Raw genomic sequence first — 23,248 nt, 5'->3', positions numbered from 1 at the left:
CCTTATCAGGGCACACTTTTAGTCACACTCTAAGTTATTTCACTTGCTCTCATTTACTTTTCCACTCACTAACTCATCCTAAGGTTCACACAGAAAAAAAGTACATTTTCCACCCAAATCCTCCTGCTGGTGCAGGACTTTGACTTGATTTACTGTTGAGAAGACAGGCATTACAGGAAAAGCCAGGCTCATTTTTTAGGGCTATGTACTTTTTACCACTCCCTAGAATCAAAGGCTGGTACAGTGACACTCAGCTTTACAACATGAGACTGTCCACAGTACACAGCCTGGAGCTGTCAGTACCTCATCTAGTTAAAAGTGAACCAACAAGGACTTCAGCGCAAGCTCAATCTCTTGGATATTCTCCAGGTCCTCTCTAGGAGCTGCAGTCAACCCTTACTGGGGCTACACATACAGCTGGGCAGAGTACTCAGACATTCCATGGTTGTGTTGTCACTCTTTGGGTATTTTCATCAACAGTGAAGTTTTAAAAAATACGGCCTCTAACTCGGTGCTCCGTCTCTTCCCTTTTTCGAACACCGGCTAGAACCATGGCTAGAACTGGAAGAGGTTTAACACTTTAAGGTTAGTCTGCTTCGGTCATATGGTGCATCTGATGGTAGCCCCTTCACAAACCTCCAAGCTAATGATGATGGGCCTCTTTCCACCAGGAAGGTGTCCTCAGATAATGTATTACTCCATGTACATGAGCAATTCCCAACACATGGAAGAGAGAGAGTTACATTTAACAAGCTGGCCTTGTCAAAAAATGCATTGTAAAAGACACTGTAGTAAGTGGTCGATAAAAGGGTATTGGATTATTTCAGTATTACTTTTTTTCCCTCCCCAAGCACGCACTCGAAATCAATGAGATGATCCAAGATCAAGGCTTGGATGCATTATTTCTCACAGAAACCTGGCTTTCTGACAGCACCGATGCGGACGCTGTCTCCGCCCTTCCCCCAGGCTACCTCATCCAAACCCTTCATAGACCCAGAGGAAGAGGAGGCGGGTTGGCCATAATCTGCCTGGAACATCTCACCTGCAGAACCAATGACGCCAAAATTGAAGACTCCGAAAGCTGTCACTTTTCCCTTCAAACCTCCCCGACGCACTCCCTTTCGGGACTACTTATCTAACGGCTTCTCAACTAGCCGCCTCCGTTTCCAACTTTCTTATCGTTGGCGACCTTAACCTCCACTTTACAGATCCCACTGACCGGTCTGCCTCTGACCTACTAGCGGACCTTCTGTTACTTAATATTCGGTTGGTTAATAACGAGCCCACCCACGACAAGGGACACCTGTTAGATCCCGTCCTCACTAATGCCAATATCACCACCAGTCCACCTTTGCCACTGCCATGGACTGATCACCTTTTAATCCCCATTTCATGGGAGGCTCCTACTGTTACCACCCAGCCTGCGAAAATCAAAGTCACCGACAGACGATGGCACAAACTTATACCATCCGAATGGTCTGACATCCTCTCCAATACTACTCCAGCGCTTTCCTCTGACGCCATTACGGCCGATGAACAGTTTTGCTCCTGGATCACATCTTCTCTGGACACCCTCCTCCCCAAAACCGCCACCCTCAGACACAACAAACGTATACCCTCGGCCCCGTGGTATACTCCAGAGCTCAAGTCGCTACGGCAGGACTGTAAAAGAGCTGAACGGTCCTGGAGGAAGGAGAAATCCAATACTAATAAGGACGCCTACTCCTCCTCCCTATCAGCTTACAAATCTTTAATCGGCAAGACAAAAAGTCTATTCTTTCAGGAAAGAATCGAAAAAGCCGCCTGTTCAAGCAAAGAAACCTATACCATCCTGAAAGAACTTCTTAAGGTCCCCGACCCCGCCCCTAGAAACCCCCCAGTCCCAAAGGCAAACCAGGAAAAATGTCATCAGCTAGCCAGCTTCTTCCAAGAAAAAATCCAAAAAATTCTAGACTCCATCCCTTCTACTAATCCGAGCGAGACTGACGATCCCCCCGACACTCCGATCGCCCCTCGCCTAACCTCCTGGGGACAAATAACCAACGAAGAAGTCGAGAATACGCTCAAATCCATCAAAAGCGGATCTCCTAGGGACCCCGCACCGCTACGGACCCTCAAGGAAGTCGCTCCCATCATCATCCCCCCCCTCACCCATCTGATTAACGCGTCTTTTCAACAGGGAGTCGTCCCCCCTAGTTGGAAAGCGGCAGTCGTTAAAGCGCTTTTAAAAAAACCCTCCTTGGATCCAGCAGAACTGGCCAACTACCGACCAATATCCCTCCTCCCCGGGACCAGCAAGGTCGCCGAGAAACTGGTGAATAAGAAACTCTCCCAGTTTCTTGAATCCAATAATCTGCTAAAAAACTCGCAGACAGGTTTCCGCCCAGGACAGGGCACCGACATCGCCCTCCTGGCAGCAGTGGAGGAGGCCAGAGCGCTCTTAGACGAGGGAGGATCAGTGGCAGTGATCCTCCTCGACCTGAGCGCGGCCTTCGTCACCGTCAACCACCAACTCCTGATCAAACGGCTCAAGAAGGTAGGAGTAGAAGGCACCGCTCTATCCTGGCTTTCCTCCTTTCTGGCCCAACGCTCCTTCCAGATCTGGGAGAATAACACCCACTCCTCCGACACACCCCTCCAATGTGGCGTGCCTCAGGGCTCCTCCCTGAGCCCCACATTGTTTAACATCTACATGTCCCCATTGGAGGAGGTCGTCACCCCGTTCGGAGTGAGCATTGTCAGTTATGCGGATGACACACAACTAGTTGTCTCCCTTTCCCACCCTAGTCAACAGCCTGCGGACCTATTCAACTGCTTGACGCAGATCCAAGGGTGGATGAATAACTCAGCCTTAAAGCTGAATGGATCTAAAACTGACATTCTCCTTCTGGGTCAGAAAGGACTCACCTTCCCTTTGAACATCTGGCCACCCTGTTTGGGTCCCCCCCTGCCCCTAAACAGGAAGTAAAAAGCCTGCAAGTATGGATTGAAACAGACCTTTCATTCACCACGCAGGCCAAAAAAGTAGCCGGTACTTGCTTCGGGCTATTCAAATCGATGAGAAAGATCCTGCCCCTACTTCCACCCACATCGCAAAGACTTCTCATCCAAGGCCTCTTACTGTCCAGGCTTGACTATAGCAACGCTATATACCTGGGCGCACCCGAAGCAACCCTAAACAAACTCCAGAAAATCCAAAATGCTGCTGCCCGGATCCTCACGCATACTCCTGCCAGAGCTTCAGCCAAACCTGCACTGAAGCTCCTTCACTGGCTCCCAGTGAGAGAACGAATAACATTCAAAGCCTTAAGCCTGGCCCATAAGCTACTGCAGAATCAGGGCCCCCCATTCTGAGGAAATTCATACAACCCTATAAAGCCCCTAGATCCCTCCGATCGGACAAGGAGTCCCTCATCATCCTGCCCAGATTCAGGAAAGCCCGCACGGGTGGAAGACGTTTCTCGATCCACACAGCACGCCTATGGAACGCTCTCCCCCGAGACCTGAGGAAAGAACCCAACTACCTGCGCTTCAGGAAACGGCTCAAAACTCACTTGTTCCCTTAATTTTTAACCGCTTCTGTCTGAAAATTGTTGTCCCCCTCTTTTTCACCCCCGACTCCACAGGTGTAGGGATCTTTAGCGCTGGGATACCTCAGGGTGACTACGCGCTCTATACATTTTTTAAATAATAATAATAATAATAAACAAATGTTGTTGCACAGTTTCCACTCTACGTATTTCTTTGAATGACCTTCTGACAGGTACAGCTGAGGATGTAGATCAGGACCATTAAAAGCACCAATTTAGAAGCATGGGGCATCTTTTATTCTAAGCGACCTACATGTTTGTTGTACAAGATCTATCAGCCGCTCTTACTGAGTGGAGAATGAGCTTCTGTTGTGTGTTAGGAATCTGAGGGTAAGCACTGTCTGTAGGTAGAAACATTACAGGCAATAGAGGGCTGTCACAGTGGGTTGCTTTATAACCCCGCTTTCTTATTGAGTGCATACAGCTAGAGATGTGAGAGACTGGATTATGATGGCCCCTTCCACCTCTCCCCTCATAACATTTCCTATACTGGCCCCTTCCACCTCTCCCCTCATAACATTTCCTATACTGTCCACACATGCTGAAAATAGCTAACACACAGTTGAGGATGGCCACTTGTATTTCGCAATTGTCAGGAAATACACATATTTTCTGAAAGGTCTACCTTTCTAGTTAACGATGAACTGGTGATGGCCTTCTTGCTTGATGAAAAATCTTGAGATAGTTCAAAGTTGCTCTCCAGTTGCTGCTGACAAGGAGGTCAATCAGACCAGATGCATGGCTTGGTTGCCGCGTTGTTTATTGCCACCAATTTTAGTGTGACATAGTAAACCTTCAACAGAGATCCAAATCAAACCCAAAGTCTTTCAAATGGAAAACTCAGATCTCTGCATATACTAAGCGCTCATATGACAAGGAATGGTGCCTATTTTGACAGCATTTGGCCTGAGCCTTTTTATCCAAGATGTCCCTAGACTACCATGACATCATAATTTGATCTCGCCAGCCCTAAATACATCCTCTGGACAAAATCAAATAATGCCTTGAAAATTCTAGCTGCCCCAACTAGGGCCATATAATCCAATTCAATCAAATTCAAAATATCCTTACCACAATGGACATCAGACAATCAGTATGTTGGGATATGAATTTTAAAATAGCAATTATTAAGCAAAGGAACCACCCATATGATCAGCACTTTACCCATTCTACATTGGGGAGTGGTTGAAGGCTACCTCTGGTCAGCTTCGATATCTCTAGCTCCCTGGATAAAAGCAAGACCTGGCTTTACGCTATGGGATTAGAGCGTTGCTCGCTAAACATCTACATGGGAAAGCCAAACGACAGCAATGTCAATGCATCAAAAAGTTCAATGTAAGAAAACGCATTATAATTATAAAAAGCTTTAATGGCAAAATGTTGTCTGTGTTCTGTCTGCTGACATTAAATTTTTCAAGTAATAATATTCAGCGTGCGCCCTTTATTATTCTTTATGTATTTGGCTTTCTATAGCTAAAACACAAACATATGGCAGTCTTACTCTTGTGTGCATTGTTGTGTAAGGCACTTCTACTTAGTAGCATTGCTCTTAGAAAAGCTCACTTAAATATCATGCATCTGTAAGAATGAAAGATAGAGTGGACTCATGTAGTCAAAATGAATTATGTTTACATTTGTGTTATGGGCAGTACCTAAAAAGTTTGCTTGTTCAGGATGCTCTGAGTTTAAACTGTAAAAATGTGATTTCAAATAATAAAAAAGGCACTTAATCTGCATTAAAAGCAAAGAAAATAGCATTGACTGGTGATTAATATGTCCATTTAAAACAGCACAATTACATTGTTTTGGCAAATATTTAACCTCTTCAATGCTAATGACAAGGGTAACTCGTCATGCACTGCCCATTCATTTCAATGGAAATCTCATTATAAGGGGCCTAACTCCAATAGCGTCCAAGTGGTTAAATGGAGTGGTCATTCATCTGGCATATCATATTCTATATTAACCACCGAGCGTCAGCACACAACCAGCCACTGTGGCACAGCCATGTTACCTGTTGGCTCCATCAAGCTGCTTTACCAATCAGTACCCCACAGGCAGGCATTGCTCTCAAAAGCACAACATGCACCACATCAGAACACCTCTTGCTCATCCCACTCACACAGGAATATCATCAGAACAGATCCTCTAGGTCGTACACACAACATACACTCCATTGATCCAAGACAGCTGACATCATATAACAACAAAACATACATCCACTCTTCATCTTCTCACACCCACGTCCACACATCCTAGACCCCCGCCTCTCAAAACATAACATTCAAATGTTCGATTATGTGCATAAGGCAGGAAGAAGACTTGTCGTCAAAACACAGATCCACACCTTCCCATCACAATGCCTAAGCCAGATGAACTTCCTACATGGCACTTCAAATCTTTACATTCTGGACAGCCTCCTTCAATTTGGTCTAGAAACCCGTATGCCCCCCCCCCCCCCACCTCCAACAAGAACCTCACCGAAGAAATCTCAAAATGCATCACCTCTGCCTCCTGCCATCTCTCTGAATCTACATTCAAGTAATAAGACTTTAGTCTACCCTTACCAGAAGCACAAAGGCTGCAAAAGAAACTCTCTGAACACTTCTCAAACACTTGAACTTCCAGCAGTATATCATGAAACCTACCCACACCAAAAGCTACACATTGATCTAATCATAAAGCTACACCCCCAGTTCACTGCCTGGACTGAGCCTCCTGGATTGGACATTCCAATGCACCATCCCCTCCATTTTCTCCATGGTAAGCAATGTACTGCAAGCAGGTGAAAAGAGAAAAACAAAAATATAGATAATTTAAGGACTTTACCATAAACATCCTCCAAGATGAACTGATTAACTTTTCCAATTCAAACCACCCCACTTCAGATGTGAAAATACTTCTTAAGGGTATGCAGAACTGTACTAAAACACCATGTGGAGCTAAATGAGCAATGATTTTGCATACTCAAACGATCAGCATTATGGTACATGCAAGAACTCCCAAAGAACCATAATAAGGCAAGAAAAGAAAGAGCCTCAACACCCTCAGCCAACTCAATTCAACTTGGGATGCCTCCCCACTATGTCCAAAGCCAGCTTCTACAAAACGTCTATCAAATAAGTGAATCACCACAGCAAACAGGAAAAACACTTCTCAAGGCTGTAAAGCACCAAATCAGGTGCAACATATCAATCACTTCAATTATAAGAAGAAAAACAGAACTCATATTAGTAACACCAAACCGATGTTCACCTCACGTCGCACCCCGATGAACTACCTTAATCCCCTCTTGTATGTTAAACTCACAAACAGCCTCAATTCCAACAAGACCATCTCCTATAAAGACAACATTCTACTGTCATCCGTCATGAAATCCCTTCAAGGAGATGAACTCCCATCCCTACTTAGAATCATCAACATCTCTTCATCCAAGGAACCTACACTGAAACCCTTAAAATTGGACAGATCCTACCCTTGTTGACAAAAAACTGTGAACTAGACAAGCTACAGCAACTACCACATGCTCACTTATCTACCTTTTGAAACTGAAATCATGGAGGAAGAGGTAACTACCCTACTATAGGTCATATTCTCAAAAATACAAGATTATCAATCAGGCTTCAGATCACGCTGCAGCATGGAAGGAGCTATACTTCAAGAAATTGATGAAGTCCCCAACAAGGAACATTATCCCTGCTGTTACCTTTGACATAATTGACCACCACGCCCTGGACAACATGAGTTTCTCTGTCAAAATCCTGCAATAGTTTATCTCTTACGTTGCCAACTGCTGTTCATTTTTCAAAATGGGGGACCCAGAATCCAAGTCTCCTGTCTCCCTCAGGATTCCCACTTGGATTCATACTCTTCTCCATAGTCCACAGTTTCTCCATGATACTCCTTATATCCATATTTACTTCTAGCAGCTTTGTAATCCATCAACCAATCACTCATCTCTACATCATAATCTCCTTAAAATCAAGTGACCTAAAACATGCCTTGATATAATCCAGAATTAAGTCTCAAGAACCTACCTAAAACTCGGCCTGACAAAGACTGATTCTGCCTGCTCACGAAGAGTATTAAACATACATCATTTCAAGCTTGACTATCTGGCATGCACCATGATGCATTGAGCTGACAGTCAATAAAAATTACTTGAATGCATCCGCGTCACAGACCTCCTGCAAAGCGTGCATCACAGAAGATCAGGATAGCATTTTATCACCTCTTGCGCCTGAAAATGTGAAACCCTATCTGCCAGAAGAAACCATCAGGTAAGCTTCTTCTCTGTTTTTTTTACAATTTTTTTTAGGTTTTAAGCACAAAGCATAAGGATTACAATTTCTATTTTTGCATTTTCCACATCTACAGAGGCACATTATTTACCACATTAAAGTAAAAACATATCTTACAGAGTCGAGCGGTGGTGGGTCTAAGTGGAGTGGGGTAGGGTTGAAAGAGAGCCAGGTGCCAAATAAGTCTTAGCCCAACAAAACCCTCCAGAAGTAAATATACCATTCTGCCTATGATCTACCAAGAGCAACATCAAGTGCTTTACTGGAAGCGAAATGTCTATTCTGCCTTTGATGTGTGAATACATTTTGGAGCAAAACATTTTAATTTCAGGCAAGAGCACCTCAGACGTATCAGAGCTCCACCATCACCACTTACTTTTCAACATGTGTCTGGGCTCCCAAACATTGCTTTCAATCATTTAGGAGAGTGGCACCAGTTTGTCATTGGCTAACAGGCATTTTCCTTGTCTTGCACACATATTAATGAGTTTGCAGCCCTTCTCCAGATCATTAGTGAGGTGTCTTGAGAAATCTCTATTTTGAGATCCTTCTCCCAATTTATATACATGTGCTTATGGTAGGGACTCAGCTTTTGGAAATAGCGATATATCCAAATGGTATGCTTATGTCTTATGTTGTTGGTAAATAGATATTCTAAATATGTATTGTCTCTGCTTGATTTATCTTTTGTGTCTCTGCTAATATTCAGATTTAATATCTGGGTGATCCTGTAGTCATCATCCCGAAGTAGAGCAAATTTGTCTTTAATTTCTTCCTGTTTTGGGAAGGTCACATTATCAAAGAATTCTCGTAGTGATGGTGGATGGTTGTGATTCCTTTTATGAAATTCTGGAACAGAAAGGCCTGGTGAAAAATTCTGGTTATAAATTATGGGCGAACATGGGGAATGACAGGTAGAGGAATCATTTTTTTCATCAAATGCTGCCAATAACTCAACAGGGATGATTTAGTTCTAAGCATCCCATTAGAAGCAAGTTGTCCCTTAGGTGGAAACCACACCCTCCATTTAGGAGTGATGCCTGTGAATTCCTGTTTTACTTGTATCCATGGGCCCGATTCACAGACCTAACTTAAGACACAATCCTAAACTTACTACCATTTTGGTATTCACAGAAGGCACTTACTTATTTTGGAATTCACAGAAGGCACTTACTCATTTTGGTATTCACAGAAGGCACTTACTCATCAATAAGTAAGTGTTTTCTGTGAGTACCAAAATGAGTACGTCCCTTCTGTGAATACCAAAATGAGTAAGTGCCTTCTATGCATACCAAAATGTTAGTAAGTTTAGGATTTTATCTTAAGATAGTTCTGTGAATCGGGCCCCATGTTTTTTTTTTTATCAGGATCATAGTTCCAGTCTAGGGCAAGGCATTTCGGAAAAGTTTTTATCTATAAATTGATATTTGAGAAGCTTACTTGGTCAATCGTCCTTAATAATGGGAAGTTCTGGAGCAACTGGGGGTCTTAACTCCATTATTACAAGCTTTAAAATGTCTTTATCAGGATAATACCACATTCAAACGTTATGGGGAGTTCCATTCTTGATTGGAAAGGTTGTAAGACAAGGGTGTATATTAGCCCCAATACCTTATTTATAAAGGATGTAGTAGAATATCTTCTGGAAATACCCCTTGATGTTCCTAAAATCGCACACAGCAAGGTTCCTACCCTCCTATTTGCCTATTAATTTGATTTGTGTTAGCCTGTGAAATATCTGTTCCTCCCTATACCATAGCTCAAAGTAGTTTACCATTTAGTAATATATAGATGGTTCTTAATTTGTTTATTTACTACTCTCCTCTCTTTTATTGTTGAATGAGCCAATTCATCTCATATATTGCTGTATGGTGAATGCCACTTTCCCGAAGTTAAGAATGAAATGTTTTCATACAGGTCTCGTCATGAAGGACTATTTTTATTTGAATTGTTTGTAAGGCGTTTTATACTGCAACAATAACAATTGAATTGAATTAAGCAGCCAAACATTTGTCCAACTGTATTTCTGGTATATTTGTGCTTTGTGTTGTTCTTTGCCTCCTGTGTGAGTGTGGCCTGCAATTTGAGCCACAGGGATCAACCAAGGTTGTCTGGAATAATATGCAAGGAGATGTTTCTGTGCACCAACATGTGACATCACCCATGGCTAGGGGATTGTCCAATTGGGAAGTCTCATAATTCTCTTGTGAACACATTGAGGGAGGTTGATGTTGTGTGGCTCAATGCGGATGTATGAGCGGACATACATCATCACTGCTACCGTGGCACCATGCTGTGATTATCATGTAATATACAGGGACGTGTTATCTGCTATGATGTTTGCCATGCACGTACGCAGATTATTGTTGGTAGTGTTTCTATGGCTCCAATGAACTGGTGTCTGAGAGAGAACATTTTTGTAGCCACCATATCAGAGATCCATTTCCTACATCGATGACGGTCCAATGGAATGTAGGCAGTTTTACTGTAGAACAATTAATTTGTGAGTGTGTTTAATGTGAACAGTACATCAATGTGTGTTGAAATATTTTGGGTCATGTGTCATGTTAACTTTTCTGGATTATGACATCCATCTGTTCCTAACATCTCGCAGGCCTTTTCAGAAACTGTGTTTTACGACACCCTCTACATCTGTGGTATGCTCCCATTGTAAAGAATTGTGCTTTTCATAGTTTTGACTACCTGGTGATTCAAGATCTGCATGAACCAATGACTTTATTGGGAGAAGCGTGGCTCAGTGGTTAGAGGCGGCAGACCCGGAAGCTGAGATCGGCCGTGGACCAGGGTTCGATTCCCCACCTCGGCGGGTCTCGGGCTCAAAAATTCCACAGAGTCGACAATTCTCGCTCTGGTGCCTACTCGACTCACGGGTTCACACTCTGCGACTCTGGGCAATAGCTTGCTTAATCTCCACTACGGCCCCTCGCGGCGGGATGCCTGGCTTTCACCTTGTGGATACCCTGCCGGGGTATCTCACAGGGGAATACCAGGACGGGTTCCCTAAGCAAGTGCCTTGAGACCCCTGTGTAATAGTGCGCTATATAAATCGAAACACATTTACATTTACATCACACAGTTTATTATGTGAAGCTGCATAAAACCATAGTTATAATTTATGCAATAATCAGTAGCACCTACAGCAATGGTGCTAGGTCAGATCATTGTGGATATGTACTTAAATGACTTCCTCAGTGACAAACAATGAATGATGTGTGCTGATTCTGAAAGGATACCTAAAAACATCTACTGTGCGGGATTGCTGGCAGTGTTTTATCTATTTTTCTTTTAATACATGGAGGGATTATATTTATGCTGTAATTGCACTACTGCTTATTTTGGGTTTAAAACACTGTGCTAAATGAGCACTGTATTGTTCAACTGGAACCATGGCAATTTGTAGAGGAGCTGAATTTTCCACATCGTAAGGATATTAATTCAAAATGCAGTGCACACATGGAGGAACTGTTCAGTGGAGAGGAATGATATGGGGTGGGATTTAATGGAATGGTTTGCCCACATTTGAGTCCAGTGCAAACTCCGCCATGGGACTCAAGCTTTAGCTCCCTGATGAACCTCTAGTATGCCGGACCTGGTATGGAGTTGCTTATATGTATCTCTGTATGGATGTATGTGATACTTCTGCTGCACAGCCCTTTCCAAAATGAAGCAGAGCAATGTACAGGATAAAGGATGATTATAAAGTCGGCTAGTGACAGGACAGATAGCTGGTTTGTGGATAGTTTTTGAAGGGGTGCATCTTCAACTCTTTCTTAAATTGGATCACTGTTAGGCAGTGCTGATCAATTTAGGGATGCTGTTTCAGATCCATGCTGCCTTGTTGTTTGGCCTGCATTCGGATGGCATCCCAGCTTGCACTGAGAGCCACCTGTAAGCAAATGTGCTGCTTATGATGGATTTGTAAAAGATATAGCTGGTTTTGAAGCCACTGCAGTACCATCGGAATGGGAGTGATATGATCATATCGATCTTATGTTCCTATCTGGAGTGGACCTTGCCTCACGCTTATAGATCTAAATGTCAATCAATCAATCAATCAAGAATTTGTAGAACGCACTACTTACCCGTGAGGGGCTCAAGGCGCTGGGGTTAAAAGGGGGGGGGGGGGGCGCTACTGGTCGAACAGCCAGGTCTTGAGTAGCCTCCTGAAGGTCAGCAGGTCTTGGGTCTGTCGTAGGCTCAATGGGAGGGTGTTCCAGGTCTTGGCGGCGAGGTGGGAGAAGAATCTGCCGCCGGTGGTTGTTCTTCAGATGCGAGGGACGGTGGCGAGGGCGAGGTCGGCAGAACAGAGCTGGCGGTTGGCGATGTAGAAGAGTCGTCTGTTGAGGTAGGCTGGGCCGGTCTTGTGGAGTGCCTTGTGTGCGTGGATGAGGAGCTTGAAGGAAATCCTCTTGTTGATGGGGAGCCAGTGCAGGTTTCTCAGGTGGGGGGTGATGTGGTTGTGGCGTGGTACATCGAGGATCAGGCGTGCAGAGGTGTTTTGAATGCGTCGCAGTCGTTTGATGAGCTTGGCCGGGGCTCCCGCGTAGAGGGCGTTTCCATAGTCGAGTCTGCTACTGACGAGGGCCTGGGTGACTGTTCTTCTTGTATCTGTCAGGATCCACCTATAGATCTTGCGGAGCATGCGGATGGTGTTGAAGAAGGAGGAGGGGACTGCGTTGACTTGCTTGGTCATGGAGAGTGTTGAGTCGAGGATGACTCCCAGGTTGCGTGCATGGTCAGTAGGAGTCAGGGTTGCTCCGAGTGCCGTAGGCCACCAGGAGTTGTCCCAGGCTGAAGGGTTGGAGCCGTGTATGAGGACCTCCGTCTTGTCCGTGTACAGCTTCAGTCGGCTGATCTTCATCCAGTCGGCGACGGCCTTCATTCCTTCGTGGAGGTTGGATTTGGCGGTGAGGGGGTCCTTAGTGAGGGAGAGGATCAGTTGAGTGTCGTCGACGTAAGAGATTATGTTGAGGTTGTGCTGTCGGGCGACTTGTGCGAGTGGGGCCATGAAGATGTTGAACAGTGTCGGGCTGAGGGATGATCACTGGGGCACGCCGCAGATGATCTTGGAGGCTTCGGATCAGAATGGGGGGAGGCGGACGCTCTGGGTTCTGCCGGAGAGGAAGTAGGTGGTCCACTCCAGGGCCTTGTATCGGATCCCTGCGTCGTGGAGGCGAGTGCGTAGTGTGCGGTGGCAGACGGTGTCGAAGGCGGCAGAGAGGTCCAATAGGAGGAGGGCCGCGGTCGCACCGTTGTCCAGCAGGGTCCTGATATCGTTGGTGGCGGCAATGAGGGCAGTCTCAGTGCTGTGGTTGCTGCGGAACCCTGACTGTTTTCTTCGAGGTATCGGGTTAGCTGTCTGTTGACTATCTTCTCGATGACCTTGGCTGGGAACAGAAACAGGGAGAGAGGCCGGAGGTTCTTGAGGTCTCTCGGGTCTGCCTTGGGTTTTTTGATTAGGGCGTTGATTTCAGCGTGTTTCCAGTTCCCTGGGAAGGTCGCAGTCTCGAAGGAGAGATTGATTATTGCGCAGGTGGGGTGCGATGGAGCTGCTGGCTTTGTTGAAGATGTGGTGCAGGAGTGGGTCTGACAGGGAGCCAGAGTGGATTGTGCTCAGGGTCTTGATGTAAATGTAAATGTAAATGTAAATGTATAGGCATTTATATAGCGCACTACTTACCCGTAGGGTCCCAAGGCGCTTCGACCGCTGCGAAACCCTTCCTGGTTTCCCTGAGAGATGGTCCCTTAATGGGTATCTCCAGGGTGAGACCAGGCATCCCCGGCGGTCTGGTGGGGCCGTTAGTGAAGATGAGGCAAGCTAATGCCCAGAGTTGCCGAGTGTGACCGCTGATCAGAGTGGGCACCGAGGCGAGAGAATTATCGAGTCCGCTGACCCTGGTCCAGAAACCTGCCGCGCCGGGAATCGAACCCTGGTCCCGGGCCGTCCTCTGCTCTCGGGTCTGCCGCCTCTAACCAGTGAGCCACACTACTTCTGATGGTGTCATCTATGTTCACGTTGGCCCAGGCTTGCAGGGGATCGTGGTCGATGGTGTGCGGGGTGTCAGGAGTGTCGATGTCTGTTGGGGCTGTGTGGGTGTTGAAGCTGTCGTGGATGTCAGCATTCTTGCGGTGGAGGAAGTTGGCGAGGGAGTTGCACAGTGGCGGGATGTCATTGGTGTTGGAACTGGGGTTGGAGAGTTCCTTTACGATGTTGAAGAGCTCCTTGCTGTTGTGTGCGTTGTTGTCAAGGCGGTCTTTGAAGGAGGTCCTCTTGGCAGACCTGATAAAGTGATAGTGTTTGCTGATGGCATCTTTGTGGGCTGCAAGGCTGTCCGGTGTCTTTTCATTGTGCCGTTTCTTTTCTAGTTTCCGGCACGTTCGCTTGGAGGCTAGGAGTTCTGGGGTGAACCAGCTAGCTCTCTTGCTGGTGTCTCTGTGGGTGGGTTTCTTCAGCGGGCGAGGGTGTTGGCGCAGTCGTTGATCCAGCGTTTGAGGTTGCAGGCAGCGTCGATGTTGGAGGTGTCGGTGGGTGGGCTGAGAGCGAGGTTTGCGTGTAGTTGGTCATCCGTGATTTTGCTCCAGCAGCGGCGGGGGATCTGTTGGGTGAGGTGGTGTGTGGTGGGTTTCTGGAAGGTGAAGTGGATGCAGCATTGGTCGGTCCAGAGGAGTTCGGTGGTGTGGCTGAAGGAGACGTGGGAGCTTGAGGAGAAGACGAGGTCGAGCGTGTGGCCGGCGGAATGGGTAGACGTTGTGATGAGCTGCCTCAGTTCGAGGTTGTCGATGAGGGTGGTGGAGTTGCTGTCGTTGTTATTCTCAAGATGAAAGTTCAGGTTTCCAAGGAGGATGTAGTCGGTGGAGGTCAGGGCGTGCATGCTGATGAAGTCAGTGATGGAGTCGCTGAATTGGGGTCAGGGTTCGGGGGGGTCTGTAGATGGTACCTCTGAGGGTGGTGTTGGGGTCTGTGTGGATCTGGAAGTGCAAGTTTTCGGTGGTGCTGAGAGTGTCGTCGGTGTTGGTCGAGACCCTGACGCTGTTCTTGTGGACGATGGCGATTCCTCCTCCGACTCCGTTGGTGCGGTCTCTGCGGGTGATCTTGTAGCCATCTGGGATGGCTATGGCGATGTCGGGTGCGGAGGTGTCGTTCATCCAGGTCTCTCTCAGGAAGGCGACGTCTCCGGATGATGTGTCGAGCAGGTCCCAGAGCTCAACGGCGTGCTTGCGTGCGGAGCGGGTGTTCAGTAGGATGCACCGGAGGTGGTTGAGGTTTTTCTTGGGGGGGTGGTGCGGCGGCTCTGAGGCTTGTGTAGCTGCAGTTCCGGCAGGTGAAGGGACCATGTTTGTGTTTCGTTGCGGCCTTGATGCAGGTGTGGGTTCGCCTGGGTTTGAGGGCGTGCAGTGTGCTGGCATTGTAGCGGCATCGGTCGTCGTGGCGGGCGCCGGGGTCAGGAGTTCTGGCGCTGGGCGCGGCCCAGGCGCCAGGCGGGCTTGCTTTAGACACGCCTTCGGCGCGGACGAGCAGCAGCCGCCATATTTGGGTAGGTGGGAGGGAGGAGCAGCTGGGAGGCGGGGGCAGCCAATGGGCAGTCAGGAGGGTGGGGACGCAGCGGCGGGACAGAAGCAAGGACACAGAATTCCGAGGGCAACGGAGGGGACAGAAGGAGACAAAGGCACAGAATCATGGGGGCAGCGAAGGGGACAAAAGGAGAAAAAGGCACAGAGTCACGGGGGCAGCGAAGGGGACAGAAGGCGAAAAGAGGCACAGAATCACGTGGGCAGCGAAGGGACAGGAGGAGAAAAAGGCACAGAATCACGGGGCAGCGAAGGGGACAGAAGGAGAAAAAAGGCACAGAATACCGGGAGCAGCAAAGGGGACAGGAGAAAAAAGGCACAGAATCACAGGGGCAACGAAGGGGAGACAGGCAACAGCAGTCACGGACACCAAGAGAGTGCAATACAATGGGATGACAAATGACAAACAAACCTAAGGCCTACCACTGGCCACCAGGGATGAGGTGCTGGCGGGTGGTGGAGGGCCTCGAACTTCCTCAGCAGCGGCAGCTGAAGCAGGGGACACACAGGCGGTGCTGTGCAGAGGGGGAGCGACCTACCTGGTGGGGTCAAGGGTCACAAATGTGACAGGCATCAAGTGCCAGTGCCCAGTTAGCAGTTAAAAGTAACAAAATCATGCTAAAAGTATTATGATTGGCCTCCAGTAAAGTTGTTTCTGATTGCTGAATTTCTAAAGATGGGTTTCATATTGCACACTTTGTCTTGGATCACGATTGTTTAATGTGACTTAATAGTACCCTTCTACTGCTTGTCATGATACATGTCCTAATCACTGCAAAAGATGTAATTTGTTATGCTAAAGTTTGCCAGATAATTATTTATGTGCAGCATGAACTTCACAATCCTTTCAGAGACAGCTAAGGAGCGTTTTCTAACAGATGGTTAATAGTCGTTTGTAATCAAACACTAAAACTAGGTCAGACATTACACATATTGAGTAAATACCACTGCGCTCATTTCGCACCTGGAATTACCTGTATGGTGGTTATTGGCAATTGCATTATGCAAAATTATCACAGCATTTTAAGTAATCCCACATGGAATCCATTGTAATGGCGAATGATATCAGTAATTGTTGCTAGCACACCAGATTCTGCATGTCACACCCATATGCACGGCCTGTTTCTTGGACAAATGTCTCCAGATTTGACCTGGAGGGCCTGATTCTCAAACTGCACTCTGTAGTACACTTGGTATTGCTGCAAAACATAGTGCAAAGTGCTGTTCACAAACTCTGTGCAGAGTTTACGTCTCACCAATGATTTACACATTTGTGTGTCGAGTTTTTTCCCCACCTGTGGAGTCTCCATAGACATAGGCATATGCTTTAGTAGTAAACGTATGTGGGGCACAGGGAAGTGGCTTTTAAAAGGGGTATACTTAATCCAAATGGGGATCGGATTAGACATGACGAAGATGGGTTTACGAAGGAACACGGAGGAGTCCAAGGAGGGAAGTCACCCAGCCACACAAGAGTAAGTCAATTGCTATACTCCGGGGGTGGGGACACGTAACTTGCACATTGGTGGAAAATTTGCATTCAGAGTTTGTGAATACCGAAAAGTAGTACACTTACTCTAAAGTGTGAATTACTCAAAAGTTTAAGTTACTTTTGTGAAACAGGCTCCATTTTTTTTCCTTTTTTGTTTCTTGTTAGAGAAATCCATATGGTGGTGTCTGGACATAGACTCATTTCCTTAACTCTTTTTTTTTTAAATCGGAAGATAGCCAAGAAACACAAACCTAAAAGCCTTATTTATAAGGTCTCTTCAGTGAATTCTGATAACTTTATACTGATCGGAAATTTTAGTAGTATTTGATTTGTTGCGTTGCATTGTCAGAGAGCGGGCAGCACAGTACATCCAGTTCACAACCTAATATGGTAGGATAAGATATAGATTTCACTGAAAAGATACTGCATGTAATCTCAATATGGCGTCAGTGGCAGCAATTACTCCTGACCTGTAAAAGAGGAAAAACCCATGATAGGGCAAGACGAGCAGAACTTTAAAGATGTAAGGTACACTGAAAAATAGTGAGAAATGGGTGGGCTGTCACAGTATTGAAGTCATGAATATCACCCTACGTGTATATTGATACCACAATATCAACTACCAATAAATCGTCAGAGTAGACATACTATGGAAAGTATAAAATTACTATTTTGAGCTCCACATGTACTAACCTTGATGGTATGTTGGTTAGTCAATATTCTGGAGGTGATATGAATGCGGTTAATATTTAAATGAAATTGTTGAATATCTGTTTCTGCAAATTCCTAAATATTTTACAGGGATTGGAAAGGTGCTGTAGCTTAGAACTCGCCTGTTCAGTGAACCAATATGGAGTTTATCGAAATGCAAATATTTGTTAATTGTAGGCTGAGCCAGAGGGACTGTAGTAGATCAGTGGGGAGAGCAACAGCTCACATTATGAAATACCAAGTCCAGCAGCGCCAAGGTGGAATGAAATCAGAACAGCAGCATGCAGTGGTGCAAGGATGATGACTTGCAGAGATGAGCATAAAGGATAGACATCTGATCCCTGTTCACCTGCCGTCCATTCAGCAGTGTGCAATCACAGAACTCAATAAAAGTGCACAAGTTACTAGTTTGCATGTTGTTAGGGCTTATGGGGGGACACTTGTAGAAGTGATGTTCATAAGCAGATGCAAAAAATTGTAAGAACATGCAGAGAAGGATTTGCAGTTCAGGACTAGTCCAATGTGGACCTCTGAGTCCTTTCCAAGAAGAATCCTGGACTTCAGAGAGACTCTATGATCCAAAAGAGCCATTGTGATGGTTCATGTTCCAATAGAGCACCACAAGAGAATGCAAATCACACGAGGTTGGCCAACTTCTGTGGCTCAACATAATGTTGCTACGGTGCATTTTGCACTTTCTCTTAGAATTTGAAAATGTGTATGACTGTTAGCTTGCCTATTTTTTTTAAATTCCCCTTCACATCTGTGGATGTACTTTACTCCACTTCATCTTTCCCCAAGTGCTCTACTCGTTTAGCTGTTACTCTACAATCACCTATAATGTGGAGGTTAAAATGGCTGCAGTGCTCAAGTGATGCTCAGCAGAACAAGAATGCCATTTTAGTGCAACTAAAAAGGTATCAAAGTTATTCTTATTAATGTTTAAATTGTTGGAAAATTTGTCACTATCCATTTGTATAACTCTTTCAAGAATATACAATAGGCACATTAATTTCATCCGGGGTTTACTGCCCAGCTTTGAAACACAACTTTTGTTTCTAATATACTTAAAGTAGGCTTTAGGTCCATCTCTTTCAACCACTGAATTTTTCTTTCAACCTCTGAATGTTGTTGACCAGTATATTTCAATCATTGGCTTGAGACTTTGTCATTCACAACTTGGCACAGCCCACTTTGGCATTGATGTTTTGCTCAATTTGCTGTTGTCTGCTTGGGCATTTGGGATATCCTTTCACATATATTGGAGAGCTTCCAGAAAAATGCTTGAATGCATGGTATTCAGCATGTGGGTGGCACTATTTGGTCAACACAGAAGAAATCTTGAAAATAAATCTTCACAAGTGCATCTACATACTTTTTTGTTTTGCCCAGTCCGCACATTCCAGCTTTTGTACAATGCATTCTTTGTTGCATTTACTGATGTTCCATTTAATGGTAGTGTGGTGCACATACAATTTGCTTTTTTATTAGCTTCTCAGCCATCTTTCCTGCCTATCAGTCATGTATGCTTTGTCAGTACTGTCAGCTTCATTTTAACTGCTTCTGGATGTGGCATCAACCGATAACTACTTCATCCAGGCAGGACCGGGTGATTACTCCATATTCATACCAAGAGTCACCTACATCTTTCAAAGCCCCCTGCACCCTGAGCAATATATACTAAAATCCTTCATGTTGCTTGATCCTAACCTGCACTGTTACGGGTCAGAAATGTTCTAGTCCAGTGTTTTAATCCGTGATTTAACACATGGTGGTCCACCCTGCCTTCTTAGGAGTTCTGTGACTGCTTAGAAAATGAAATAATATTAACACCTTCATAATGTGTATATGAATTAAGAAACAAATTCAGAATTGAACATTTTAAAACGTTCTGTAAATGTAAAGGGATTAGAAATTGGAGGCTAAAAATTATATTAGTATTCTCAGATTATCCCGAAACCAGAGCCATGTCTCGGGCGATATCCAAAAACCCGGGACATGTATCGGGTCTAGAGATCATCAGTTCAACCAGTACCTACTTGCACCCACTGGGGTGAACCACTCAAGAACTCCATGTACCAGAGTCCCTAGGGGCGATCCGGAGGAGGGGCTAGCGGTGTGCGGTCCATTGCGATTGTGTCTACAAATTGGCTCCCTTGAGCTTTGAGCCGACAGGCTCCTGGACGACGAACCTGCGTGCCAGTTCGGGCATCGAGGCCTTTGACGGTTGCTTGGCGGCCTTCTCTTCCACCCCTAACTATTTTCTCTACTGATGAGGGAAGTTATCCCGAAACCCGAGCCATGTCTCGGGCGATATCCAAAAACCCGGGACATGTATCGGGTCTAGAGATCATCAATTCAACAAGTACCTACTTGCACCCACTGGGGTGAACCACTCAAGAACTCCATGTACCAGAGTCCTAGGGGCGATCCGGAGGAGTGGCTAACGGTGTGCGGTCCATTGCGATTGTGTCTATCCTCAGATTGATGTACGCATCAGGGCAAGTGCATCAAAGTGCAGCATTGATGATGGGTGGCCTCAGATGAATTTAGAAACGCTCCAACCATCCCATTTAAAATAAATGGTTTAAATTAAATCTGTATGATGAATGCTTGGTTCTGTATTTTCGTTCATTGTTTTGTGGTTTGGTCATCGAAACTGCTTAGGCTGAGGACCCCATATTCCAATAACGAGTCAGTGCGAATCCCTGGATTTCAATAATAACTTGATGGAGTGTGCCCGGATTCCAGTGATTTAGTGGAGGTCCTTGAATTTCAGTAATTATTACAGGGGGGTTCATAGAAGGCAAAAGGTAGGTTAAGAACCACTGTACTACAGTCAGTCCCCAGCACCCACCTGCGACAGCAGTAAACACAAACTTCCTAATACTTAATGAAGTTCAATCTCATTACCAAACTAATCTATTTTGGAATGAGGGATATTTTACATGGGACTCTTACAAAATTGACAATATGCTTCCTATATAATGAGTATTAGCTATCCTTGTTTCCTTTCTGTTTTCACAGTTCCATAAATTGAGTCTGGACTCTCACTCTTCTAATGCCGTCCAGTTAGTTCCTTTTTTTAGGTCGAAGCCTCCATTGCAGCGCAGCTGCTGCAGGCAAAGAGATATTGTGAGCAGAAGATTTCAGTACTGCGTGATGCCACGCCCCTTTTTTCCATTGGCAGGCCTCTCGAGACAGAGGCCTGCCATTGGAAAAAGCTCCTGTTTAGCAGATTTGTCTGCTCTGGATCCCACCTCTCGAGGACTCCATGACCTGACTTACGGTAGCACGACAATATTTTTAGAAATATTGCCTTGGCAACCATGAGGCAGGTCAGGGAGTCCTGGAGGGGCGGGATTCAGTATCCTGTTTCCGCCCCGTTTTTTTTTGTTTGTTTCGTTTGTGCTGTCATTCCTGTGCATTCCTGGGCAGTGGAGGAGGTAGGGAAGAGGCGGTGCTGCGTGCTTTCTAGAGGAAACAGATTTTAATTCGACCATGTTAGAGTGCTTAAACTGTGTAGAATCGGTACCAAACAGGAGGCGCAGGGCCTTTTAATAGCTCAGGTTTATACAGACAGTCTCTTCTGAAATGAAAGGATTCGTTTCGTTATCGATTTATCCCTTTTATTTGTTTACATTTCACATAACTACCGAAGGGAAGGGGATATATAATTATATAATTTTAAAGAATCACCAAAGGGGAAGCTGTGTGTATTAATTGTTATATATGCATAAATATACTGAGAGGAACAAGTGACTGCAGACAGATCCGCCATGTTCTTTTTTGTGAATCGCTGCAATTTGTATGCCACAGTGTTCATTCATGAAAAAACCCATAACCAAGCACATGAAAGCGGCAGGCAGAGCTAGCGGGGATATCTTGGGAGGGTCAGCTCACCTCCGTTGGCGGGGGGGGGGGGGGGGCTGGGGACCGAGCAGACAGCACGGAGGGGAAGGTCCGCCGCCGCCTTGTTCTCTTTTGCTTGTTGCCTAATTATGAAGAAAAATAAGCTCATGGCAGTGGTTCCCAAAAACAATTGCCGGTTCCATCACCTGCAAGTTCCTTTGCAAATTAAGCACCAGCATTTCTTAAAGTTAAGGACTCCACAGCCGATTTGAGGTTTAAGCAGAGTGAAGGGGCCCCTGATGAGGAAACTGAGCTGTGTGTTCTAAAGCGTGACTTTCATTGGGGCCTTGAATGTGAAGGCAGGTACTTGGTTTCACAAAGCACGTGGGCATCTAAAGTGCACTGTAGTTTAAAGTTCAGCTTCCTTCCTATAGGCAGAGCAGCATTATCAAAAACGTGGGTCAGCAAGTCCGTTATATTTTAAATTGACGTACCTAAGACCCCCGTAGCGTACTCAGTTGGATAGGTTACCAGCTATGTGTTTTTGCTTTGCATTCTGGTATTCGCAGTCCTGTTTTGATCATGACTAGGACACTTAAATTGCAAAGAAAACAATCAGGAGCTCTCCGACGTAGATGGTATAGGTTTACTTGTGAACTTCCAGGTATTGTTAAAGCCAAGGTGTACCACATGTGTGGTGCAAGGATTGGTTTCTTGCATCACAGGTTGGGCACACACGTTCTGGCCAGTGTGTACGTGTCAGAAAAGCCGCACTCCTCTGTGTGCACTATATGCAGTTTTGTATATGCTGTTGTGCTGCGTATGGCCTCCTTAGTGAGCAAAGCTACTGCACACCGAGCATTGCTTAATGAGGTAGTGCAGTGAGGACGGTGGCACGTGTATCACACCTGCACATGTCCTGTATGTAAGCAATATTAGTAAAATATTGTGAACGGGTCTTCGGTGGCAGATGGCCACAACCCAATGCATTCTGGGTATTGTAGTTCTGATTCACTTCGTCTGAAATTAGGAGGGTTCTGCTACTTTCTAGTACAGAATACATAGCAAGAGTGCCGTTTTTCCTAGAATTATGCACCTTTTAGTCTCACTTAATCCAGGACCGCCATCCTTGGAATGCTAAGGAAACACCAATACTAGGCTCTCAAGTTATTCATGGAACTGGGAAACATGGCAGCTTGGAACACCTCTGCAAAATGGTTTTGCTTCATGAGAGTTGGAACTTGCCCAGCTTTTAGAAATGCCTCTAAAAATTACCTATATGCTGGGGAGAGTGAGCGTTGCACATGCACATAGCATCCGCAATTGAATATATAACTTGGAAAAAATACAGACATGAAGCGTATGCATGAGATAGATAAATCCACTTACAGATGGATTTGCAGTTTAATTTTGAGCACAGAGCTGCAGACTGACCAGAGCCTGTGATGTTGCTGCATACAGTGAGCTGTTGGTCCATATTGACCTATCTATGTAACCTCCTACTATGTTTCTAAAATAACATTTGGTTTGCGTTTTCTGCATCTCCAAATGTGGCAATTTCCTTTGTTTATCTTGAGCACGATGCAAAAGAATGGAACACATCGTGCACCGAATTAAGATGGTTATTCGCACACCTACGTGGGCCTGCATTATTGGCACTTTATTCACATGTGGCAGATTAAAGGTGGGCGATCCACTGAAAGTTCAAGCCT

General features: G+C 45.5%; 1 protein-coding gene across 3 annotated transcripts in view; it reads left to right on the top strand.

Annotated features, from left to right (window-relative positions):
* Positions 1 to 23,248, top strand: part of LOC147663158 (C-type lectin domain family 2 member B-like) — a 144,712-nt gene that overhangs the window by 42,230 nt on the left and 79,234 nt on the right. The window lies entirely within an intron of this gene.

This window comes from Lissotriton vulgaris, unplaced genomic scaffold (genome assembly GCF_964263255.1).
Source record: "Lissotriton vulgaris unplaced genomic scaffold, aLisVul1.2 SCAFFOLD_3316, whole genome shotgun sequence".
NCBI classification, from domain to species: Eukaryota; Metazoa; Chordata; class Amphibia; order Caudata; family Salamandridae; genus Lissotriton; species Lissotriton vulgaris.
The sequence above is the reverse complement of the archived record's forward strand: the minus strand, read 5'-3'. Positions and strand labels throughout refer to the sequence as shown.